Source organism: Rattus norvegicus, chromosome 10 (assembly GCF_021556685.1).
Source record: "Rattus norvegicus strain SHRSP/BbbUtx chromosome 10, alternate assembly SHRSP_T2T, whole genome shotgun sequence".
NCBI classification, from domain to species: Eukaryota; Metazoa; Chordata; class Mammalia; order Rodentia; family Muridae; genus Rattus; species Rattus norvegicus.
Genome location: NC_141543.1, coordinates 72,706,139 through 72,733,609, shown reverse-complemented (window position 1 = coordinate 72,733,609; position 27,471 = coordinate 72,706,139). Strand labels below are relative to the sequence as shown.

Here is a 27,471-nt window from a genome sequence, read left to right as displayed (position 1 = left end):
TACTGGACAGAACACTGGGCTAGCATCAAAAGACCCAGGGCTTTACTACATCTGTGCTCCGAATTCCATGGCTGTGGTCTTGTTCCCCTTCTCTGCTAAGGTTGAATGAAAGTGGACATCTTATTTTATGATGTTGTGTTTGAATGAGTGTTGTGTTTGTATCTGTATCTGTGCACAGTTTGCATGCCTGGTACCCAAGAAGGCCAACAGAAGGAGTCAGATCCTATGCCCTGGTACTGGGGTTACAACTATTTATGAGTTGTCATGTGTGTGCTCAGAATCCGACCCTGGTCTTTAGGAAGAGCAATTAGTGCTTTTAATTGCTAAGTCATCTCTCCAGATTCCAAGGCTTTGGCCTTTTTAATACCACCTTGTCTATAGCACAAAAGGTACACACTGGCTCTTACAGTGTAGAGAGAAGCTACCTGCTTATTTTGTCTGATTGAGCCATGCTAGTCTAGCCTAACAGTTAAAGAGCATGAATTTCCATTCACTTGGCAGGCATTTCCACTCCCCAGGGCAAGCAGCTTAGCAATTGCAAAGATGCTAGAACTTGACTTTGGCGGTGGGTGAATTCAAAGGCTCCCTGGTGCAGCTCATCCTTCAATCCAAAGCTGTCCTTTTTGACAGGCTGGCAAAGGAGTATCCCAACTTCAATAGGAGACTCAAGTTCTAAAGCCAATTTTGGTGCTGCCTGGTCTGTCGTTCCCATGATCCCTTGCCGTTTCTGGAGTTCCTTTCTGTCAAATGATACTGTTTCTTCGATTATTTTAAAGTGTCCTTTGCCCTCTGACTGTAGGCATCTTCTCAGTAAAGCAAGTTGAAACCAGGGGAGGAAGGGATCTGGCTGGTGGCCCAGTCACATACGCAGCCTGTTTGTTGCTGTAAAAATTAGCCACTGAATGGCCCAGATGTTTTAGCTGCCAGCAGTAAAAAAGAGCCCCTCTGACCACAGACCTTGACCAAATTTCAAGCTATTCAGACATTTCCTTGCAAAATAAACAATGAAAGAGGCATAGATCAATAAAAAGACATTTATGGAGTTCCTGTTAGATGCCAAGGGCTGGAAGCTGTTGGCTACACTGTCTCTATCGTTCAGTACTGGGATTAGATGTCACATTTTAAAGGGGGGAGGGTCTCTCCCCTTAGGACCCCTGAAAAGGAAATGTTTAGAAGCCTTATTTTCTGCTGGAGTCTGAAGGTCAGAGCCATCACTCAAAACTCAGATTTAATCATGTCACATTAAAGCTTAAAAACATGTCAACCCCTCTTCCTATTGTGTACTCTGTCCCCGCTCCCCTCCCACTCTCTACACCTAGCCCTGATCCCCTGCACACCACAGCCCTGGCTTCCTTCGCACATACTCCATGCTGCATCTGTGAACCTCTGCACAGGTTTTTCTTCTCCCTACAAGGCTCTCTGCAGCCCTTCAGCTGGATGGCTCCTTCAAATCCTCAAGCCTTCAGCTTAAATGGCATCTCTTCTGAGAAGCCTCTTAGGAGAATCCTGAGTAATCCCCTTCTACCAATTAGTTTTCACTATAGCACTGGTTACATCCTTCCTACCATGTTCCACAATTTAAATTTCTTATTCAGTTGCTGGCTCATTCAATTAAGCTCTGTCTTTCCTACCTGACTGTAAACTGTAGAATAGAGGAAGAGGGAAGTTTTATGCATCTTCAGGTACTTGGTGGGTAACACAGTACAAGGTATATGCGCATGTGCAGAGGTGGGTGTGTCGAAAAGCCTTGCTAACATGAAGACCAGAGGTAAAAGTCCTTGCTCCCAAAGACCTCACAAACTTATTGGGGAGGTTGCTGTATTACTCAGATCTTCACATCCTTGTTCCAAAATACATGGTGTCAAGAACCTGAGAGAAAACAGATGAATTAAGTCACAGTGGAGTGGCATGTCTCACATTCTCACTGCCAGGAAACATCGAGTATACCTGTGCTGGGGGATTCTCCTTTTTATGGACTTTTACTCTCTCCAGCTCCCAGCCTATGCTATGGCAATCACCAACATGTAAAGTGTCTTCCCACCTTAGTTAATCCTTTCTTGAAACATCCCCATAGACACTCAGCCATGTGTCTTGTTAACCTCAGAGGCTCTTCTGAATCCAGTGAAGTGGACAGAGAAAATTAGGCATGCCTAGGCTATACTCTGTCAGCCTGACAACCAAGCACATCTCCTTAAAACCCTAGCACTTCATTCTCAGCCTCCCCCAAAAGGATTATGTCCATCCTATAATGTTGAAGACCTTCAGTCTATCCCCAAAAGTCTCCATGGTCTTAACAACCCCAACATTGTCCAAAAGTTCAAGGTCAGAATACCTCAAGATTCAAAGCAAATTCTTAGCTATGAGATTTTTTTTTCTTAAAAATTCCAGAAGCAACATAAGGACGTTCCTAAACACAATCAGGGAAGATAAATATTTCCGTTTCTTAAGGTTAAGATATCCTTAACCTTAAGATATCATCCACTGGGATCTCCTTATCCGGGAGGGGACAAGGAATGATGGGATCAAAGCACCACCAAAACCTAGCAGGGAAAACGTTAAATCCTGAAGCTCTGTGTCCAGCATCAGGAGCCCGAGGCAGCTTGATGTTACTTCCCTTGCGTTTAGGTTCCCTGTCCGTGCAGCTTCATCATCTGTAGCCTATGGCCTTTTTCTTTGGTCCAGTTCTTATTTACTGCTTGCTTGTCTGTAAATAAGAACCACATTAAAACAAATAAACAAACTGTTTCATGATTATTGCCAGCTTGATCAATAGTTGAGCTCCCTTGGACCTGGAGTAGAACAGTTTAGGTGCTAGGGAACTAACTTGACCTGGTGGCCCTAGGGATCCTTAGAAGTTAAAAGAAGAAAGGATGATGAAGACCAGAGTCTGGACAAAGGTTAAGTAAATGTATGATATAACCATCCATGAAAATGAAAGGACTTCCACGTTCTTAGGCAAGAACAGCAAGGAGGTTATGGAAGAGTTGAGTGGACTGTGAAATATAGCAGCCCTGGACCTTCTGTCTCCCTGCCCCACCCCCACCCTTCCCCTCCATGTGGCCGTGCTTAAGGTTACTATCATGTATGGTATTTGTTCCTGTGTAAAAATTAGATGAGAAGTTTGCAGATGTAGTAGGATATAGTATGACCAAGAAAGTAGGTCTCAAAGGGATCTTGAAAATATCATCCACTGGGATCTCCTTATCCAGGAGGGGACAAGATTTCCATCTTTATTCCGACACGTAATCTTCATGCTGCGTTCCCTACTTGACAGAGAAGGAAATCATCCGAAAGTAGATTGAGCATCTTTTGTGAGGTCACAGGAAAGACTGGATCCCAAGTCAGGTCTCTCTGACTCCATACCACATGTGTCCTCTCCCTTAGCACTGATTGCTCCTGCACAGGAAGGAGAAAGAGTTGGGAGAGATGAGTTTGCTGGGAGCAAATTAACAACAGAGCAAGGTCAGCCAGGTTTCTTAACTCCCTCTGTAGTCGCTGATCCTGGGCGGCTTGTAATTAACATCCATCCCGTGTTTGCTCTTCTATGAGTGATGTGGTGGGAGCTAGTGGTGGCTGTAGGATATAAAAACCTTATTTCCTCTTCCCAGATAGCTTATGATTGTTCTGCCAGTGGTAATCAAGTAACTCAGATGGAAGGCCTTCCTTCCTCCATTGTCTCCATCTTTCACACCCCATGCATTCTCCTTTTGTCAGCTGGGCATGGGGGCCAAGAAGGAAGAGAAAACACTCAACAAAGTCTCTCTGGGAAGCTTCTTGACTAATGATAACAGGAATGGGTTAGAATGAACAGGACAATGTTTCAGGAAGACTCTTGTTGCAGCAATAACCTCATTTGCCACCGCTGCTCTGCCCATCACAGGTTTGAAGTTTCTTAGCTATAGCCATTTCTTAAGGGAGGAGTGGGTGCTTCACAAAGAAGCCATTACTAGAGTCACGGACAGAGAAACGAAGTAAAAAAAGGCTGCTGGTCTGTCAAGTGTGTGGTGTGCAGAAACTAGACCCAAACTTGGAGCCAGCATTTGCTTCACACAAAGGCACAGATCAGACTTAACCCAGCCTGTGGGGTTAAAATACAGTGTTCTAGAATAACTGGTGTCCTGGACCCATGGAGACAAGGGGTCCTATTATAGTATTCATCATGGCTAAGTTTCTCTCATGTCAAAAGTTTCTCTTCTGTGAATTTCCTCATCTATAAATGGTGAAGAAACACATTCATCTGTAGAGTACATAAATGAACACTTGCCAAGCACCAAGCCTTGATTGAGCTATCACTTAATTGCAACGGAGATAATGATGATGATGGTGATGAAGACTGATCACAGCCTGCCATTCCTTCTGGGTATCTCCAGAAAATGAAATATTTTTGGCTCCCACCAATGCTTTAGGTTATGGCAGTCAAGAGATGGGTGGGGTGAGGGAGAGAAAGATGACTCATTAATATTTAGCGCCTATCCTGTGGCATCTATTACAATAGGCTAATTTGCATAGGTTTCTTTTCATTTATTCCTCATAAGAAGCCTTTGAAAAGGGATTTATTCATATCTTATGAATGAAAAAATGGAGGTCAGAGAGGTTAAGTTGCTTGCTCAAAGCTACATAGAGATTAATTTACAGAGCCAAGGTTTGACCTCAAGGCTAAAGGCTATCTCTGTTATGGACTGGGTGTCTCATGAAGGAGTGTGGACTGTGATCCCATGGTTTCTCAACTATGAGATTTCTTTTTTTTCCACAGAAGCACGCCAAAATAAACCCTGCCCCAAAACAATGCCAGCAAAGGGGACATGAACAGAAGCTCAAACAATTGTGCCTGGACCTGTTTTGACATCCACATTCATTTCTTCATTTATTTTGTTATTATTCACAGATTTTCATTAGTGTTCATTGAACCAGACTCTACTTTTGGCCTTAGGGGTAGAAAGAAGAAGGAGTCTAGTGAAATTAATGACAGCTAGCAGGGCTGTGTGTATGTGTGATATGCCCTTTGATAAATGTAAGTCATAGGTTGTATGTGGATGAATTCATCAGTGTCCAGCCAGGAGAGAAAAGTCATCCCCAAATTTTTAACAAAGAGAATTCAATCAAAAGAATTATTAGTTCAGAATAATGAATTGTTCACTGGATAATGTAAAGGACAGGGAGGAAATAAGTTATTACAGATACAGCCACTGCAAAGGCAGCTGGCATCTGTAGAACTGAGGGAAGAAAATGAAGATGTCAGAATTAGTAGAAGTTTAAAGGGGAAACCCTGCAGAGCCCAAGGTAAGGAGGAGGGGCTCTTTCCTAATGGGTCAGTTGTCCTGAACATGGAAAGGGGAACCTGTGAGAATTTCGGAGAAGGGACCACCAGCCACATAGTGCTGGTATTTCTGAAGGAATACAAGACATGTGATAGGATATGTGTAGAAACCTGACTGGACTAGACGCCATTGATTGGTGGAGCTACAAGATGGGTGATGCTGGCAGAATGAAGAGGAAGAAATGGTGTGCTCACATTTCTTCTTCCTTGTCACCCTCTTCAGTCCCTTCTATTGGCCAAGCCCTATGGAAACTCCAGCTGCAAAGCAGAGGGGTGAAATCACAAAGGCAGTCTACAGCAGAGTAGGGTCCCGTAACATGTGACAACCGACCTTTTATGTCTGGGTTATTTTGCTTAACATGATAGTCTCTAGTTCCATCCCTTTAATACAATGCTAAGATTTTATTCTTCATAGCTTAATGAAATCATTGTGTATCATGGTACATATCATTTGTTCATCTATAGGATATTATTCTGTAACTTGGTTGGTGCAGGCAGTACTAGCAATGAGCCGAGGTGCACATGTATCTCTATGCTGATTTTGATTCCTTAGGGTAGCCCAGGAGTGGTCTAGCTGGATCAAACATGCTGGATCAAACAGTAGTATTTGTTTGAGAATTCTTTCTCTGTGTGTCTCTGTCTTTGTCTCTCTGTCTCTGTCTCTCTCTGTCTCCTCCTTCCTCTATCCATCCCTCCCTTCCTCCTCCCCCACCTCTTTCTCTCTATGTGTGTCTGTTTCTCTTTGTGTAGGTGTATTAAATCTTCTTCAGTTTTATTCTTTATTATTTCCTTGAAGATAGTCATTCATTCTGACCGAAGTGAGATGGAATCCCAATGCAATTTTGACATGCATTTCCCTAATGGCTAAAAGTGTTGCACAACTCATCCATTCATTGGCCATTTATACTCCTTTTAGTAAGTGTTTATTCAGTTCATTTGATTGTTTACTAACTAGATCATCCATTTTATTGAATTATTAAGTTCTTTATATATTATGAATGTTAATACTCTGTTCAGTGAATAGCTGGAAAAGATTTTCTTCCCTTCCCTAGGCCTTCTCTTCACTCTCTTCAGTGTTTTCTTTGCTATATTATATTATATTATATTATATTATATTATATTATTTTATTTGATGCAGATCATCCTTATATATTATTATATTATTTTGCTATATTATATTATATTATATTATTTTATTTGATGCAGATCATTCTTAGTTCTTACTATTATTTTCTAAGCCATGGGAGTTCCATTCAAAACGAGAGCTCAGACTTGAGTGACTTCAGGGAGAATGCCTTTCCAGAAGAGGGTCAGAGTTGTAAAGTGTATAAGGACTGAGTCAGAGGAGGACTAACTGATGTTGATGAGAGAAAAGATAGAGAAAGGGGGGTCCAGCACCCCTACTCTCACAGATACACCATGAACTATTCATGTACAAAAGTATTTTCATAAAGGCACAGGAATCTAGGTAAGACATTATAGTACCCATTATAGCACAGATATAAGAAAGGATTCACTGACATGGGCCAGAAGGACAGTTTCCCATGATGTATACTATGTCTTCTCAAGTACAGGCAGCATATCATGGAGGCTTTCCACATGGGGGAAGCAGAGTGAATGAACAACTTTGGTTTTCATGGATCACTCGATAAACCCTTTGTAATCAGTCTGCAGGTCTGCTCTCCCACACACCAGGTCTGCTCACACAACATTCTAGGCTTGCCCAAGTGGCCCCATAATCCAGGCTTTTTCCTGTGACGAGTCTAATAGCATCCCTCTCATGGATCCCATAATACTACCGAGAAGTGCTAGAAAGGCTAATTGATACAGGACTTAACATACTGAAACAGAGCTGTAGAGACTGGAAGAGGTGCCTGCCTGCTCATCAAAATGCAGACACCCACACTAGAGCCTGAGGGGCATGAGCAATCAGGCAGACAGACTACCACCAAATGAACAAAGGAGACACAGTGACTCACCAAATCCAGGATGCAGTAGATCTGCATGCCTCCCGACAAGAGATCAGAACAAACCCCTAAAACCTGTGAGCTATGAAGGAAAAACAGATAGCCCAGAAGACTCAGGGGAGTAACTAACAGAACAAATGAATGGAGCCTTTGTGGAAGAATTGGAGGAACAGAGGAAAGAGAAAGGGACAGGTAATCTTTAACAAAGGAAAAAATAGTAAATGAATTTGAGCTGGTGGCACAGTGACTCTGAGGGCTCATACAGGAAGATCTCAGAGTTCAAGACCTGCCTCAGCTTGCAAGTGAGTGCAAGGCAAGTTTTGACAACTTAATGAGATCCTGTATTAAAATAGAAGGTAAGAAGGGAGCTGGGGTATCTTTTGATGTTTCAGCAGTTGCCCACTGTGTACAAGGCCCTGGTTTTGATCCCCAACATATACAAATAAATGAATAAATGAGTAGTTAACTAAAATGGCAGAAACTCCCCTAATCCAGACAGTGAAATGAGCACACAGAGCAGAGAAGCCAGGGGCACCCCAAAGAGTTCTAGAGAGGAACGGTTTTCACAGTTGCATTAGACTCAAAGATTCAAAGACAAAGGCATCGAGAGAAAAGCAATTTATCATAATATGTGTGGCGACGTGGTCTGCATGTGATGCGTTCCCTCATAAGCTCATGCACTGCATTTGCACACGTGGTCTCTGCAGGTTGGTGCTGTTTGGGGAAGTATTGGGATCTTTTAGCAATGGGGCTTCGCTGGAGGAAGTGGGTTGCTAGGGGCCAGGCCTTGAGGTTTTGTAACCTGGCCCAGGTTCCTGTCCTCTCTGCTTCTTGATGATCACACATCCTTGCCATAAGTCAAAAAGTAAAAACAGAACAAACAAAGGTAGAAGGAAGAAAAAGAAAGGAAACAAAGGAAGAAAAAATGCACACATACCACAAACAAAAAACCAAAACCCCAAGAAATAAAAAAACCAAAAATGCCATCCTTCCTTAAATCTGTTTCTTGTTGGGTGTTTGGTCTCAGCAACAAGAAAATCAACTGATCCAACCTCAATATTACTAGCAGTTGATCTTTCCAGAAACCTGTAGGCCAGGAGAGACTGGGATGGTATTTTCAAAATGTGGAAAAAAATGTAATTTTGAAAGCACGACTACTATGCCCAGAAGAGCTATGCTTCAGTGAAACTGAAGAGAAAAAAGACTTCCACAGACAAGTGAATGCTGTGGGTGTTCACCACTGGGCCTGCTTGGCCAGAAACACTAGCGGGTCCTGGGTTGCGTTGCGTTCTTCACTGCAGAATGAGAGAGTTCTAATTAACATTAAAGTTAAAATGCATGGTTTTTTTTTTTGTTGTTCGTTTTTTTTTTTTCTTTTCTTTTTTTTCAGAGCTGGGGACTGAACCCAGGGCCTTGGGCTTGCTAGGCAAGTGCTCTACCACTGAGCTAAATCCCCAACCCCTAAAATGCATGGTAAAGAGTATTGTAGTCAGCGTCAGAGCATTCGAGTACTGTTAAGTAGACCTAGATCACTTTTGTCACTAATGTGTGTTCAAAAGAGAAAGGTATCACAAATAGCTACACGTATAATAATTTGTAATTTAATATATAATGGATATGTAAGTTTAAGTTGTGACATTAATAATATAAAATATGAGAGGAGGAATTGTTACCATGTAGCATGTTGTAGTGGTCAGAGTTATTTGAAGTAAACTTTGTAGGACTGTGTGTGTGTGTGTGTGTGTGTGTGTGTGTGTGTGTGTGTGTGTATGCGTGCATGTGCACAAGTGTTTGAAAGCACATGAAGAGTAGCCAAACGTTAATGTTAGGCGTGTTTCTCAGTTGTTGTCTGCCTTGATACGACACATGGTCTATCACTAGCCTGGTACTGACCAAGATGCCTAGACAACCTGGCCAGTGAGCTCGAGATCTGCTTCCTTCCATCTCCCCAGTGCTGTACCGACACAATCATCCTTTAATGTGCAATTTGAAGATGGAACGCAGTTCTTCACACTTGTGTGACAAGGACTGTACTGTCCGAGCTGGCCTCTGGACCCTGTTCCATGACATTTTGTGTAAGCCCCTGATAACCTGCAATAAAGGTACACAGGACAGAGACAAGAATCTAGCATACTACTGCAGTGACAATCCAATTCAAGAGTGACAGCAAGAGAGGAAGTCGGAAACTAGAAAACAATCACAAAGCAATTATTAAGTGTCAACAGTAGTCAGGCATGGACGCTCATGCCTCTGATTCCCATATTTGAAAGGCAGAAACAGGAAGATTGTCACAAGTTTGAAGCCAAGTTGAAGTAGAAAGCCGGCACCAGGCCACTCTACATAATAAACCTTGGCTCAAAACAAACAAACAAGCAAACAAGCAAACTCTAAACCCTTACTTAATAACTACTTAAAATATAAATATATCAACTATCTAAAGAAAAGACAGAGTGACTTCGTGGATCAGAGAGCCTTCAGAGGTGAACACCCCGTGCTATGAGGGACTCTCTAGTTTTGAGGACATAGTGACTGAAAGTGAAAGGATGGAAAGAGATCTCTGCCAGTGATAATGAGAAAGAGCAATGGCAGCCATGTGTCTGTTACACAGAACAGGGTTTTAAAACGTATTCTCTTTTAATTATTCTATTATCTTGCCCATGTGAGTGTTGTGCCTGCCTTTATGTCTATATACTGTGTTCAGTGGCCTTGGAGAACAGAAGAGTATAGTATATCCCCCTTCCCTGCTGGAAATGGAATTACAAATGGTTCTGAGCCACCATGTGGGCCCTGGAGATCAAACCCAGGTCCTTTGGAGGAGGAGCCAATGCACTCACTCCCGAGCCATTGCTGCAGCCCCTACACAGAACGGAATGTAAGTTGGAAGCTAACACAAGAGACGAAGGAAGTCATTATATAATTACAAAAGTGTCAACTATCCAAAGAATACACCAATGACTAAAGTCATGTTGTTAACAGCAGAACCCCTAAGTATATAAAGCAAGAAGAATCAGAACTGCAAGGAGAAATGGATGAGAAGGAAACAATAGCGGGAGCTTTAATACTCTACTCTCAAGAAAGGACAGATCTTCCAGACAGAAAATCAATAACAAAACAATCAACCTGAACTGTACTACAGACCAAATGGACCTGGCCGACAGGTACAGAACTTTCCATCCACACATCCATTTCAAGAGCACACAGGGCATTCTCCAGGATAGATCAAATCAGGCCATAAGCCCCAGAAGGCAGAAATCATATCAACTATCATTTCATCTGTACAGTTAACAAAACCAGAAGTCAATAACAAAAGGGGCATTCCCTCATATGTAGAAATCAAACAACGTATTTGGAATAACCAGTCAAACGAGCCAAAGGAGGAAGCAGAAAAAAGACGGAGAGAGAAGTGAGGATGAAAGCCTGGTACAGCAACACTCATGAGAGGCAGAGATGATAACGTGGCCTCACAGAGGAAGCCTGCAGTAGTGAGTGTCCACAGTAAGGATAAAGAAGTGTCGCAGGAAGCCAGACTTTAACCTCGAGAAATTCAAGAAAGAAACAAGGGCCAATGAAAAAGAAAACAATAAAAATCTGGGTGAACGTAAATGAACTAAACTAGCAAGACAGGGAGAGGTCAGTTAACACAACCAAATATGCACTGTGTGTGTGTGGTGTACACATGTGCCTGAGTGTGCACATGTCTGCACATTCCTGTGAAAGACAAAGGACAACCTCGGGTGTTGCTCTTCAGGAGCTGTCTACTGATTTTTGAGAGTCTCTCACTGAGAACTGGGGTTCAATAAATAGGCTACACTTGCTGGCTAGGAATCCTTAGATGACTCTGTCTTTATCTTCCCAGTGGAGGCCAGGAAGGGGGGTTGGAGCTGGGATTACAAGCACTTACCATCATTCCCTCCTTTTCACATGTGAGCTCTAGGGACTGAACTCATCTTCTCATGTGGACATGGTTCTCAGATCCTCAGTAGCTCTTTCCTGGATTCCTCAGTCGAAGTCTGGATTCCGAAAGAGGGAGCTGACAAACTTTTAGTTAGACTAAGAAACAAGGAGAAACTCAAGTGAAGAAGATTAGAAATGAGTGCTAAGCCTTTGAACTGATACTCCTGAAAAGCAAGCTGTCTTAGTTAGGGGTTTTATTGCTGTGAAGAGACAGCATGACCATGGGAACGCTTATAAAGGAAAACATTTAATTGGGCTGGCTTACAGTTTCAGAGGTTTAATCCATCATCAGCATGGTGGGGAGCATGGTGGTGTGGGGCACCCATGGTGTTTGAGAGGTAGCCGAGAGTTCTACATCTGGATCCTCAGGCAACAGGAAGAGACAGTGAGTCACTAAGCCTGGTGTAAACTTCTAAAACATCAAAGTGTACCCCACCAGTGACACTGTACCTCCAACAAGGTCACATTCACCATAATGCCACTCCTTATAAGTCCATGGGGACAATTTTTATTCATATCACCACATGCTGCTCCCTGGTCCTTAAAGGCCTGTAGCCATATGACAATGCAAAATGCATTTAGTTTAACTCCAGAAGCTCCCATAGTCTGTCACGATCTCAACAGTATTTAAAATTCCAAAGTTCTAAGTTTCTGATACTCAAAACAATCTTAACTATAAAACCCTGTAAAGTCAAAATGGCAAAAGCAGTAACATATAATGGCACAGAATAGGCATTACCATTCCAAAAGGGAAGAATGGGAGCACAATGAGGAAATACAGGACCAAAGCAAGACCAAAACTCCAACTGGGCAAACTCCAACCTCTGCATCTCCATATCTGATATCAAAGTGCTCTTCAGATCTCCAACTTCTTTCAGTTTTTTTTTTTTTCCGGAGCTGGGGACCGAACCCAGGGCCTTGCGCTTGCTAGGCAAGCACTCTACCACTGAGCTAAATCCCCAACCCCTTCTTTCAGTTTTTCTGACTACAACACACCTCTTTCTCTTGGGCTGGTTCCCCTTCATTAGCAGCTTTCCTTAGCAGGTATCTCATGGCTCCGTCATCTCCAGTATCTTGGGGTCTCCAAGGCAACCCAGGCTTCACCCAATGGCCTTTCTAGGTCTCCATGCAGAGACAATCCTGACACATACCAGGTCTCAGTAGGTTTCCTGAGGGAGAGTCATGGAGGGAGATTCCATGGCACCATTCTTATATCCTTTGACTATAAAGCCAGAACCAGAACCACATGGTTGAAGCAGACAAGTTCTGCTGCTTCCTGGGGGCTGGAACAAGGCCCCCTTCAAATACATTTTTACCAGCTTTATGTTTTTGTTGGTTTCCTTCACTGTCTAAGCTTGGTTGTCTTAGAACTTGATCTGTAGACCAAACTGGCCTTGAACTCTGAGATCTACCAATCTCTGCTTATGAGCAGTGGAATTAAAGATATGCACCACCATACCTGGCCTTAGGCTTTTCTTTAATCCTGTTTCACCTTTCTTTAACTCTTTTTCACAAGTTGAAGGCTTAGCTGGGTGGGGTCCCACTCCCTTTATTCCACTTGGCATCAGGCTTTTCTTTAATCTGTTGACACTTCCTGATGCTCCTTTTCTCCAGCAGCTCTTGACTTTGCATTTTTTCCTTGATCAGTTTGCTCTTTTTCATTGTAGATCTGCATAAGACTGGCTACTAATAGTCACACAATATAGCCAATACTAGGCTCTTTGGAACTTTCCTCTGCCAAAGCTATTAACCATTTTAGTCTCAGTCAGATAGTTTGGTCTAGTGCAGAAGAAGCCCCATTCGTCACCAAAATATTACAAGAACATATAGGCCACATATTAATATTATTCTCCTCTGAACCCTCTTGAGCTGAGGCTCAACAGTTCGCATTACCTTGAGTACTACTGCCTTCCATGCTCCTACTAGTCTGTCCCATTAAGCTCCACTTAAAATATTCAGCTGCATTTCTAATCCAAAGTTTCATAGTCTGAATTCCTCTAAACCTCTGGCCCATCACAGCAATATTCCACTCCTGGTACCAAATTCTGTCTTAGTTACAGTTTTATTGCTGTGATGAGACATCATGACCAAGGCAACTCTTACAAAGGAGAACACTGAATTGAGCTTATAGTTCAGAGGTTCAGTCCATTATCATTATGCCAGGAAGAACTGGGGCACACAGACAAACATAATGCTGGAGAAGGAGTTGAGAGTTCTGTATCTAAATCTGTAGGCAGCAGGAAGAGACAATGAGACTCTAGACTGGTTTAAGCTTAAGAGACCTCAAAGTCTACCTCTGACCCCCAGTGACTCATTTCCTCCAACCCCACACCCACTCCAACAGACCATTCTTCAAATAATGCCACTCCCTATGAGCCAATGGGGACCATTTTCATTCAGACCACCACACAAGCAATCATAAGAGACTGTTGTAAATAATTATATGTCAGTGAATTGGGTATAACCTGGAAGATAATAAACTCTCAGACAGACTGATTAATTAAGAAAGAGAAAGTCTCAACCATATCATTAATAGTAAAAGAGCAACAGGATAAAACATGACCTTTTCTGTAACCATAGAAGTGTTTGACAAAATTAAAAAACCTTACAGGACAAAAACCATGAGCAAATTATGTGGAGAAAGAGTGATAAAAGGCAGGCATATGTGTCAAGCCCATAGCTGAAGCTGAATGGGCAAAAGGTTGAAACAATTTTCTTTAAGATCAGGAAGAAAACGAGGATGTCCTCTCTTGGCATATCTGTTCAACATAGCATGATGAGAGAAACTGGGCAAGGAAAATAAATAAGAGATATACAAACAGGAAAGGATACACAAACTCTCTCTAAATCCCTAAATCTGTCAGGAAATTGTTGGAATTAATAAAAAATGAGAACGTTACAATATATATATTCAGATACAAATCAGTTATATTTCAACAGAGGAACAGTGAACTGTGAGCGAGAAAGGAAGGACACAATTCCATGTGTAACGACATAATACTTAGGGATGAAATTAATCAAGGAGATGAAAGAGCTCTTCATTGAAGACTCCGAAATGTTGCTGAAAGAAGTTGGGCAAGATACAAGCAAACGATAACAGACATTTTGTTTCTGGGTTGGAAGAATTCATTTGTTAAAATGTGCATGTCTCACAGAATAACCTGTAGATTGCACACAATCTATATTTCTCTTAAAAAATATCCAGCTGCAGGGTTCCCAGTGTCCACTTCTGGCCTCTGCAAGCACATGCATGCATGTACACACACACACACACTCTCTCTCTCTCTCTCTCTCTCTCTCTCTCTCTCTCTCTCTCTCTCTCTCTCTCTAAAGGGATCATCACCTCAGAGTGCTGTTTCCACTACTCCATGTCTCAGTGCAACAACAGGCATGATGAAGATTCAAACTAAATGCCCATCATTTTTTTTCTATCAATGGCCAGTAAAACTGTGAATCCCTCTTCCATATAGGATTAATATTCAGCCTTAAAATGAATATTTGTGGCAATGTGTGTGATATTGGAGACCATTACACTAAGTAAAGTAAGCCAGCCACAGAAAGATAAATAGTGCATGATCTCATTTATATGTGGATTGGAGGGGGAAGATAAGTGACCTTGTAGAAACAGAGTAGAGTGATTGTTGCCTGGGGCTACAAAGGAGAAACAGGCACATAACTGTCAAGGGGACCAAGTGTCCTGTGTAGGATGGATAAATGCTTGTGACCTAAGGTATAGTAATGTGACTATCATGGACAAAGCTTTGCTGTACGCTTGGAGTCTGGATCTTAAAAGCGTTCTGCCCTGAAAATACACTTTGTAAGGTGGTGAGAGATGATGGGTATTGGTAGCTTGGTTGTGGTAGTTATTCACAGTGGGCATTTATATGGAACACGAAACTGGGTACTATAAACTTAGATCGTTCTTCTCATTCATTATTTCCCATTAAACATGGAAAATAATTAAAATGATGAGAGAGAGAGAGAGAGAGAGAGAGAGAGGGAGGGAGGGAGGGAGGGAGGGAGGGAGGGAGAGAGAGAGAGAGAGAGAGAGAGAGAGAGAGAGAGAGAGAGAGAGAGATTGTTTGCTACAACCTGAGCCAAGCATAGAGGAGACGGGGAGGAAATGAGGTGGGAGAGCCAGGCAGGGGCAGATGGTGAGAATGTTGGAAGTGGACTGTGTGGTGAGGATTGAAAAGGGCTCAGTTCATTTATTTTTCCCAATTGTATCCTCTTTCCTGTCAGTGGATAGAACATTATTACCTTCATTTTATAAACAAAGAGATTAATCTCAGGGAGATGAGAACAGTTACCCTGTTACAGAGCCCCAGTAGGGGCCATCAGCACTGGCATGCGAGTGATCAGTGTGGGGTTTGGCTGTGCGAGGGTAGGTCCTGAGGACACAGGTCTAGTATACAGGGTAGTTATCAAGGGTGTGGGATGCTCTCATGTATCTTTTTTTTTTTGTGGGTGCAGCGAACTTTATTGATGGTATTCAAGAGAGTAGGGAGGGCTCCCTAGGCCCCTCCTGTTATTATGGGGGTCTGGGATGGAATTGTGAGGGAGGTGCTCAGTGTTGGGGGCTGGGTTGGGATGGGACTCCTCAGCACCTGAGGGCCTCTCTCTTGCTCTCAGATCCTTCCTGGGCTGGGGTGGGTGATCCAGGGTTTCTTACTCCTTGGAGGCCATGTAGGCCATGAGGTCCACCACCCTGTTGTTGTAGCTGTATTCATTGTCATACCAGGAAATGAGCTTTACAAAGTTGTCATTGAGAGCAATGCCAGCCCCAGCATCAAAGGTGGAAGAGTGGGAGTTGCTGTTGAAGTCTCAGGAGACAACCTGGTCCTCAGTGTAGCCCAGGATGCCCTTTAGTGGGCCCTCAGACGCCTGTTTCACCACCTTCTTGATGTCATCATACTTGGCAGGTTTCTCCAGGCGGCATGTCAGATCCACAACGGATACATTGGGGGTAGGAACACGGAAGGCCATGCCAGTGAGCTTCCCATTCAGTTCTGGAATGACCTTACCCACAGCCTTGGCAGCACCAGTGGATTCAGGGATGATGTTCTGGGCTGCCCCACGGCCATCACGCCATAGCTTTCCAGAGGGGCTATCCACAGTCTTCTGAGTGGCAGTGATGGCATGGACTGTGGTCATGAGCCCTTCCACGATGCCAAAGTTGTATGGATGACCTTGGTCAGGGGGGCTGTTGATGGTGCAGGATGCATTGCTGACAATCTTGAGGGAGTTGTCATATTTCTCGTGGTTCACACCTATCACAAACATGGGGAAATCAGTGGAAGGGGCGGAGATGATGACCCTTTTGGCCCCAACCTACAGGTGAGCCCCAGCCTTCTCCATGGTGGTGAAGACGCCAGTAGACTCCATGACATACTCAGCACCAGCGTTACCCCATTTGATGTTAGTGGGATCTTGCTCCTGGAAGATGGTGATGGGCTTTCTGTTGGTGACAAGCTTCCCATTCTCAGCCTTGACTGTGCCATTGAACTTGCCATCGGTAAAGTCATACTGGAACATGTAGACCATGTAGTTGAGGTCAGTGAAGGGGTTGTTGATGGTAACAATGTCCACTTTGCCAGATGCAGAGCAGAAGGCAGCCCTGGTAACCAGGCGCCCAATACGGCCAAATCCGTTCACACCCACCTTCACCATCTTGTCTATGAGTCGAGGCTGGCACTGCACGAGAAGATGCGGCTGCCTCTGGAGCAGGGAGGAGCAGAGAGCTGCTCTCGTGTATCTCAGAAGAACCTTTATCAGTCCAGCACTATAGAGATTCTCTATTGAAAGGCTGAATGAATCACACATATAGATCAGATCCTCAAGGGTGCAATGCTTGAAATTCTATCCAGAGAAACCCATTTCTCCTGTGTTGTCCCAATCCTTTGGGACTCTTGGATCAAATGAGCTGATGTTAGCAGCAATATAACTTTGCAAGCTGAGGAACAATACATTTCCCAACCCCCAAATTTGAGAGTGTGTAGACCAGGCATTGGCTTGACCCCAGATCACAACCCCTCAGCTGCTACTTCATCTAGAGGGGCAGAGACTGACTTCTCACCTTGTGAGGGAGTTGGCAAAATCCAGTCTAGCCTCAACCCTGTGCTTGTTATAGCTAATTTTACATTTTGCTGTCACTTGTTATTAGGCGAGAAAAACACACAGACTTGCTAGCAAACCCTCATTTAAGGGGAAGTAAAATACACATTGGCTCTGGCATGCTCAGGGAAAGAAGCAATTACCGAGTAGATATTGCTGAGTGCTCCTTGCAACTTCACAGCCTAGGAAGGGATGCAGCTGAGTAGTCAGAAAACTCCTCTGGTCTCACAACATGGTGTGACTTCTGATGCTCTTCTCTGGCCACATCCAAGTGACGCCATGCTGCGTTCTTCAGGGTGACAAATGAAAGGACATTTGCCAACTCCCCTGGTGAATCCCTGGGTGATTCACTGTTACTCAGATCATCTTATAATTTGGTCAACTTACCCACAGGTCCTAGCTGGCTGCTGACACATATCGAGCAATTTACGAGTAACAGGAGCAGCACTGAGTCCCTGGGACAGTGTCCTGATGTGGGAACATTGGCTGACTCTGTAATAGACTGGAGCTGCCCTACACTTGATGAACCATTTGCTGAGAAGAAGAGAGCTGACTTGATAGCAGCTTAATGTGATAGATGTCGTAAGTAGAAGGCACTGCGTTGGGCTCTGGAGATAAACGGGAATAAGGCAGACAAATGCAAAGGGAACGGGGGTAGAGTGGGAGAGCACAAGCTCCTTTCCCACTGAAAAGGCCCATCCTCAGCACCTTATTAGACTCCGTTACTTTCAGAAGAGGAAACTAAAATAAGCATAGGCAACAAGGGCATAACAGGAACTAGCCCACAGTACCATTGCCTAGCTCCCTTCTGCTTCCAGTCTATGATACCAGCTCATCCAAGTGTTACTCCTCTCAAATGATACAGGCAGGGCTGTTGGTGCAGAGAAGCTAAATGACTCACCAAAGAGCCACATCTCTTAAACAGCTGAAGTTCGAACTTAGAGCCTGCTTGACTCTATCTTAGTGATGGTAAAGAGATCTCAAATACTTAGAAGAAGAAAAAGGTAGCTTCTTTCTAGAGAAATAGTAAAAAGAAACGTGACTGGAGAGAAAGGCCTATTCCCTACTACAGGGATGACCCCTAGGCTTCAGTGAGTTACCATCCTTTGCCTGATTCTCTATCTTCCTGTATTGTCATCATGAGTTGTTGGAAGCTCAGAGAATCTGAGGCTGGAAAGTTCCACAATGGCTATCATGAGGCTGAAGAATCAAGGAAACAGTAGTTTCTAAGTCCAAGAAACCAAAGGAGAGAATCGGTGATACAGTCAGAAAGGACTTTACTAGAGAGTTGATGGGGCAAGTCCATCTTCAAAAGCTAGAATTATGTGAATTCTGACATCCACAGGCAACCACACCTTCAAGAAGACTGGGAGTAGAGTCAAATACTCCCCTCCCATGCCTTGTTTCCCCTGTCTTGTCTGGATTCCAGACTATTAGGTGATACTATTCTTGGCATTTATGGGAAATCTTCCCCATCTGTTCCTGGGTGGTGGGTTAGTTGTTTCTAGACATACCTTCATAGACACACCCAGAAAAATATCTCTGCCTTCTTCTAGCCATTTCTCAACCAATTGAGTTGCTCCTCTAGATTCACCACAGCCAAGAACCTGGAAGAAGAGTCAAGATGGATATGATCTCAGAACAGCTGTTCTCAAACTGGACTACTTTAAGAAACCACATAAGAATGTTTAGGAGCCCCCTCAACCCTTTCCACTGAAGACAGTGGGAGAGGTGTGTGGTGTGCTGTCTCTGCCCTTTACCAGACATAGTACTCAGACTAGCAGGCCCTGTAAAACCGGCACTGGTGGAAGTGATCAGGTGAGCCCATCCAGAGGGCAAGAGTGGAGGAGAGTTGCCCCTGACACTCATTTGCTATGAGACAGTGTGAGTGCAGGATGATGCCCTCTCTCCTCACCACTGGAGGCAGTTAAAAGAGTTGGCCCTTGGAGCACAAAAGGGGAGAGCTAGACCTGCCCCCTCGCTGGGTATAGCACTCAGGAGCGATGGCTCTGTACCCAGTTGAGCAACACAGTGAAGCTGGCACTGTGAAGAAGGCACAGGTGAGTCAGCCCCAAGGGTGTAGGAGTGGGAGAGCTGGCCCTGCCTCTTACAGACTGCAGCACCTGGGAGAGTGGACCTCTTCCTTGACTGGGCAACATAGTGGAGCTGGGTGCATGGGTGTGGGTGAGGTGGCCCCAAGGACATGAGCGTAGGAGAACTGACTCTGCCTCCTGTCTATGGCAGTATTGGGTGGTCTAGCTAGAGCAATGCTAGAGAGCTCACCCTGGTGGGGATGCAGATAAGGAGGAGCTGGCATACTGACCAACTCAGCTAATGCTCAGGCCCAGATCCAGGGTTCTCGTTTGTCCTACCCCAAACCTATATCATCTGTGAATGATTAGGATTCGTGAAACTCCCTGAGGCTATACTCTGAGTTGACATCCATTCTGGCCAAAATAGAGCATGGAAAATCTTCTTGCCTGTGCACCACTATGTAAAGAACACACATGTTTCCTTAATTAATTGGAAGAGCTGTGGGTAACTCTGGACTCTTCTTCAGATCCTTGATGATGCAGGCTGTTTGCCCGCTACTCTGCCTCCGTGTAAAGTGCTTTTATGACTCCATCCCTGAGTCAATCCTATAGACCTACCTCCTGCACAACTTGTATTAAATGCCAAATAGGAACACAAGTTCATTTGCTTTGAACAAAAAGTTCTGTGCAGTAAAAGAAATCCAATCTCATGTCCAAATTGCTCCTAATAAGCCCACAATTGGCAGTCCTGGTGATGACCCTCTCAGGCTTCTGTAATTGTGTGAAAAATGGATGCCTTCCCACAAGTAAGATGAAAGACCAAATCTTCTCCCACTAGGTAGTGGCTAATAATCTCATTAAGTTATTAATGAAGTTAGCAGAGCTCTCTGCCTTGGTTGGCAGGGAACAGCAGATAAGGCTGTTTTGTGGAACTCTTTTGGAAGCCAAGAATTCATTACATTTGGATTATTCTTCCTTGCCAGATTATACTCCCTCCCCCCAGAGGCTGTACTCTTTAAGACATAGATGAAGTGGTGGATCACATGGAGGTCAATTAAGTTGGACTGAGAGAGTTGGAGCAAATGGTTCATTGAAAGGTAAATGGTAGGAATCTCCTATGGGAATTTGGAGCCCTAGGAGTCTGTCCTAGCCGTTTCCAGCTGGGTGACTTGGCCAGGTTCACTGCCTTCTCTGGTATATTTTCCTTATCATCAGATTCAGAGAGGGGTTTGAACCAACTGACCCTAAGAGCTCTTTCCTAGCTTTACTGTTCCAACCTTCATAGTGGCTAGTCAGTTCAGAGGGACTACAATGTCTTTTCCCACACAGGTCAGCTTCAAGCTTCATACCAGCCCACTCATAAAAGCATAATCTGATGTTTTTATCATACTGGTGAACACTCTCAGATGACATCACCGATCACTCCTGTGGCTTAGAAGCTGTTTGACTTGGATTCTAGAATATCCTGTGTTCCCAAGTCTGCTAGTCTTCATCTTCTTATTCTTTTTAACATCATGACCTAGAAATTTGGGGTTAAGATAGGGGGGCAGTACTTCCTTTTGTCTTTGAATTAATGTCTTTGAACTAATAAGTATATGCCATCATTCATGGTTAATTCATTTGGAAAATTACTATGTGTGTTTAATGCTTTGGGAAAGATGTAGAGTTCTAGGTGCTTCCCCTCAAAGTGCTCTAGGCAAAATCAATTACTCCCTCCTTGGCATCCCCTTCACACTTCTCATCCAGATCTTCCCAGACTGTATTCTGGTTAGGTTTTCTAAGCGTCTGTCCCCTCCCAAAAACCCCAAGCCTTCCAAGGCAGGAGCTGAATCCTACTTCCCACAGCCTTCTCTTTTCTGCTGTGCCTCACCCATGAATGTTTGTAAACTTAATCACTGAATTGTGTTCCTTATGGGAAATGGAAGAAGGGGGTAGGCTCAAAATTTATTTGTAGAGCCTGCGAGTCTTTCAGAGGACTTTTCCTCGCTGAAGGTAATTGAACTGATGCTTTATTTGTTTCCTCTCCTCTGTTGTTTTCCAAGTCTACAGGATGAGGTCAAATGTCTACCCTGTAGGCAGTCTCAATTGCCCGATATACATTAAAAAAAAAAAAAAAAAAAAGCTAGTGTTTGCTGAGTAAGCATTCAAATACATGAGCCTGTGGGGGCCATTATCATTCAGACCACCACAGCCCATTGTGCATAGGACATTAGAGTCACTTCCCTCTCCATTCCTTAACCTTTTGTTGCTTTGATGAAACCTAAGAGAAGGAACGATTTATTTTGCTTCATGGTTTCAGAGACTTCATCCCGAAGACAACCCTATATGTTGCTTTGAGTTTGAGGTGAGACAGAACATTATGTTGAAAAGAAGAGCCTGTTTACCTCATGGTGAACTGAAAATACAAAGGGACACAGAAGAATGGGACCATGGAAGACACACACTCCAACCTGCCTCCCACCTCCTAATAGCTTATTCAAGATGAATTCATGATTTAGACATCTACTAATAAATCACTATCCAGAGACTTTTAACACATGAAACTTTTGGGGAAAATGCATCCACATGGTAACATGCCTCTTCTCACTATTCTTCTTCCTCCTTCACATTTTACCCTCAACAAAATATTTGTTGTCAATGTCTTTGCAATCAAACCCATACTTTAGGAACAAGAAAGGGAAGTTCATAGCTGACAAGTGAAAGTGTTCAACTGGATATGAGATGTGTCTACCCATTGTATTACTTCTCCTGGGGAAACATAAATATTTATTTACCCTACAAGGGGCATAGATGATAGACCCAAGAAAAGATTCCATCCAAGTCTAACTTAGTGAACAAGTCAGCTTACTGGGATTATTTATAGGTACATAGGTAAGGGGTTCCAGGACCATGGATGAGTCAAGCATAGAAGTATCACCAAAAGTTCACTCTAGTGAGTGATAACTCATAAAAGCTCCATTCTTTGAGCTCCCTGCATGGTCTTTAGGAAGTTCAACTGGTCAGCAAGTGTCTTCTACCAGCAACTATTTGCTGATTTGGGGAAGCAGCCTTGTGAAGTTCCTGGGTTTGGGGGAACTTTCTGAGCCTTGTGAGTTGTATTTATTCCCTGAGTCTTAAAGAGACTCTCTCCTTCATTTTTGCATTTAAAGAAAAATCTTTGTATAACATAGTGTTAACAGGGTTTGGACCAAGCATCCTGGCTTTATTGCTGGAGAAGCCACTCTGTTCTTGTGAGCTGTGATCTTATTTTTTGCACTGTTTTCCATAGATACACCAAAGCAGGGCAGATCCTTCAGTTCAGCATCTGTGTGGCACTCCTACCCAATGTACTGTTCTCTCCATTGAGCTTACAGATCAAACACATTTGTGTGTCTAGCTTTTGTTTCACATCCCTTCAGGCAGCCTATTCTTTCCTGAACTCTCAGGGGTCTCCCTACTCTTGAACATTCCTGCTGCTGATGTCATCATGGCTCTCCTAGCAAGGGAAAACTTCTAGATCACTCAGGCATGGGTTCTCTTTCATATTGGGTTTCCCATAAGCAGTGCACAAGGTATATTCCTTGGATTTATCAAGAAGCCATGTTAGGAAAAAATTCAAAAAAAAACAATAAGGAAGTGGAAGTGGCCAGGACAGATAATCGAGGTAAGGGAGCAATTCAGGACAAAGGTCTGGCTCAACTTCAGGAGAGTTGGGAAGTATATGTCACAGTTCAGAAAGTGGCTGAGCTTCCCCTGCTGGAAGACAGAGGTGGACTTGGCTCCCAGATCCCAGGACCTCTCTCGGGAGAATGGCAGAGTAGTTTTCATTGCCTAGAGAGCCATTGGAAGACATAGAACACAATCCATAAGAGCTGGAAAGGGGACAAAGAGAAATGACAGAAGCAAGCTGAGGTGGAAGATTAAGAGTGCCAGCTAAGGCCGACCTGTGTGCTCCACAAGTCTGCTCATTCCTTTGCTTCAGTTCCTCCATCTGAAGAATGAGATTGTTCCTACATTGTGAAGAAATGTAGAACTGATAGACAGTAAGCACCCATTAAGAGTTAGGTGCTTGCTTTGGAAGCGGCTTGCCTTCTAGGTATGTATGCATATACCACAGACACATTCCACACCAGGTCCACCACATTATCTTGTCTGATATGATACTGTAGCAGTTTGTAAACCTGTTCTGTTCCCTCTGCCTCCTGCTGGCTTTGCACATGTTCCTTCTCTCCCCATTTCCTTCTTACCTAAATCATGCTTACCATCCTCAAATCTTCGTTCAGATGTCACTTCCTCAAAGGTACTTCCTTTGAAGACCAGGCTTGCCTGTCTCAATATCATGGTGGCAAGTTCCTTGTAAATAATGTACTGCCATAGGATTTGAATGTCTCTTTGTCTTTTTGAGTACTTAATTATTTACTTTCAAAAACTGTGTTGAAACTGTGTTGAAATTCTCCTCTGCATTAGAGCAGATTGGTATTTCAATTTTTAGACCTCTGGAGTTTATGGACATGGTCAGTGAAGACCTGATGGAGGCTGGCATCAGTAAACAACAGTGCTAAGCTGACCAGTGGTCAAACAGAATTGGTTGACTCTGGTATGTCCATTCAGTAAGTGCTCAGACACCATCCAAATGGCTAGTCAATGGGCTAGGTTAAAGAGTGATAGAGGGAGTGGAAAGATGGCTCAGCAGTTCAGAACACTTGCTGCTCTTCTAGAGGACCTGGGTTGGTTTCCAACATCTATGTCATGTGGCTTACAATTTTCTGTATCTTCACATTCAGGGCACCCGACACTTCTAGCCTGTGGGGGCATCTGAATTCATGAGCTCATCCCCATATGCAGGCACACATACACCTACACATAAAATAGATAATATAAATAAAAATGTTTAAAGGGTAATAGGAGGAGATTCTCAGGCCTCTGATGGATCTGTCAGGTAGGTTGGAATTTCTTCTGGGTCACAGATTCATTAAACATCAAGTAGAAAAAGGTTGGACATGGTGGTCTGCCATGCCTTCTTAGTATCTGGTCATCCAGATTGGATCCTCTGAGGAAGCAGATGGGAGGAGGCTATCCAGGAATACAGAGGATGCAGGCAGCACCTGCCATCAGTAGTATACCATAAGAAACGAGATGCATCAAAACCCTAGGAAGCTGAAGCAAAGCGTGTGGTGATGTGCCGAAGGTCTTGGCTTGACCTCAGGAACAAAAGCAGAGCAAACTGGAGTCAGTGCTCAGCAGCAGAGCATGGAAGCCTGCCTGACTCTTCTTTGTTCCTAATACTGGTATAATTGTCTTTGCTGCTCCGTGGGTATTTGACCTGCAGCCAGCTAGCATGCTATACCACTGAGTTGCCTGCAGTAAACTACTTAATCCATGTAAGGTTCTCAGAATGATGACCAACAAAGTAACAACCGGGGCAGCACTGTGACAGTGAGTGTTCTGTCATTGATGTGGGTACACATGAGAATGGGGAAGACATTCAGGATAGACACATGGACATGTCTTCTGGGTCTCTGGTCCTGTACTCCAGTGGTTAGCATGCTACTCCACAAATTCTCTATGCTGGCATAGCTATAGAGCATGGCCTGCCTCTCTCAGAATCCCAGGTCTCTAAGATACTTAATCTGCAAAGCTCACAGCATTCTCATTTGTGTAAAAGAGGATTAAGACTCACCTGGGGAGATTGCTCGGGGTGGGTGAGTAACTCCAGTTTGTAGAATGTTGGTTGTAGATAGGGCTGGTGTGAAACCCGGTGCCCTACTCCCCTTTAAGGAACAGCAGACATTCAGAGTCCTTCCCAGAGTAGTGTTGCAGATATCAAGAAGACTTGACAGTGTGGACAACAAATCTGTGAAACTCATAAGCCTGAAATCTGGCAGGGATGAATCTAAATAGACCTGGAAGGACTGAGGGAAATGTACAGAGGCCAGATTCTTGGTGCATTACAGTCAACTTTCCACAAAAATGTGCATCAAAGAAGCAGTCCTGCTGAGGGGCTCTATGGGGAAAGAAATCAGAAAGTCATCATTTCTGTGGCTAGATGTCTTCAGGGAGTCACGCTTACTCTGTTCCTCCTGCACTGAGATCTTCTTGTTGGAGATTTGTTGGGATGCTTGGTGAGCCAATGTTCTGAGCCTCCACTCACATGCCAGGTGTTGTCCCAGGCAATTACAATACTGTAATTGAAGACAAAAGTTAGCTGTCCTCCTGGGGCTCACAATCCTTAGGGGAAGCCATGAGAAGCCATGAACAATAAATTAGAAAGCAGCATTGTGCGTGTTAGGGTGAACATGTACTAGAAAAGAAAAAAAAAGATCACATCAATTTAGGGTCTTTGCAAATTTGTAAATGGTGGGAACAAGGGGATCGGGTCATGAAATTCTACAGGATGGTCAGAGCACTCACATTGGGAAGTTGGGTAGAGGAGAGAGATGTGAGACACAAGGATCAAATGCAGGCACACATATACATGCATGAATATGTATGTTCAGTTCTTACTCATCTTTCAAATCTTAGCACAGGAATCATCTCAGTGTTTTCTTTTCTATGGTGTTCTTGTTTGTGTCCTCACAATCCTGTTGCTTATCTCATGGTAAGAGGGTAATGCTCTCACCATTTGATATCAGGTTTCATTGTTCCATGTCATTTATACCTAATAAAGATCTTTATATAGAATGCATACACATAGTTAATCATGGGAAGAATCCTCAGAAGAGCCCCCTTTTGCTTTGTCTGTGCCACTGGACTCTAATAATAGAAACCAGTAGGCTAAACTTTTCTGAGCATCTGTAGCAGTCCCTGAGATGTTACACTGATTCTCAGCTCATCTTGCAAATGAGAACACACTGGTCTCCTTCCTGCTTTGGTAGGCCAGTTTGATGAAGCATCCTTGAGCTGCATGGCTTGGCTGCCTCTGATGGACCTTTGGGGCAATTGAGAGAAGCACAGTTCTTTCCTTATAATCTTTCTTAGATTCCTGAGAAGCTGAGGTATAAGGTCCACAAGTTCAAGGTTAGCCTGAGCAAGTTAGTAAGCTGCTCTCTCAAAACAAAGATAAAAGAGGGCTAAGGACGCAGCTCAGGCAGAGTTCCTGCCAAACACATGTGAGGCCCTGGACTTGATTCCTAGTGTTGTCAATGGGGGCAAAGGGGGTGGGGGAGAGGAAGCAGAAAGAAGGGAACAGGAGCAGAGGAGTTAGAAGAGGAGTTGAGAAAGCAGGAAAGGGGAGGAGAGAAAGGACGATAGCTGCAGGTGCCTGTGGTCTGGCAAGTCCAGGGTCCATCCACTTCACTGTGCAAGGACTACACATTTTCAGTGTTTCTGATCTCAACCAGAAAGGAGTGAGGTTTTGTGAAAGGAAGCCAGAGGTGCATGTGTTCTCTCTCTCTCTCTCTCTCTCTCTCTCTCTCTCTCTCTCTCTCTCTCTCTCTCTCTCTCTGTGTGTGTGTGTGTGTATGTATGTGTCTGTCTGTCTGTCTGTCTGTCTGTCTGTCTGTCTGTGTGCCCTTATTATCAGCAACCAGAATCAGGAAGAAAAGAATGAGAATGCCTGAATAAAACTGAAGTCCCAGGGACCCTGGTTATTTGACAATAAGGACAAGGCTCAGATCTGGCCCCCCAGTTAGTCATTTCCACTTAGGGCTACCCATGGTGGAAGGAGTCCTTTATACATTATAGGCTGTTTATTTAGTATGCTTCCTGGCCTCTACTTCACCAGATGCCAATTGCACCCAGATATAACCATTTAAAATACCTCAAGGGGCAAAACCATTCCAAGCTGAGGGCTATGGAGTCCTGTCCTGCCTCCTCAGTCCAGAAACAGAAGCCAAGGAACACATACCCAGCTTCCTCTTCCCAATGTCTCATGAGAAGCTGGCAGCCTGGGTGGACACAGGGATCCTGGATGCCTCTCCACAGACAGTAATTCCACTTCAATGGTGTGGCCTAGCTCTGTCCGTGAACTTCTGCTGTGGATCCAAGGTCTTGTCCAAAGCCCAAAGAAATGGGGAATGGAGCCATGTGGCTGGTTGTGGTGCCACCTAACTGAACCCTTCTCTGGGCGGTTTTGGCAGTTGGGATTCATGTTGATTTATTATTCCAT

At 43.8% G+C, this 27,471-nt stretch overlaps 1 protein-coding gene and 1 pseudogene across 2 annotated transcripts in view; one reads left to right on the top strand and one right to left on the bottom strand.

Moving 5' to 3' along the window:
* Positions 1-27,471, top strand: part of Asic2 (acid sensing ion channel subunit 2) — a 1,063,476-nt gene that overhangs the window by 119,938 nt on the left and 916,067 nt on the right.
* Gapdh-ps43 (Glyceraldehyde-3-phosphate dehydrogenase, pseudogene 43) lies at positions 15,904-16,943 on the bottom strand (annotated as a pseudogene).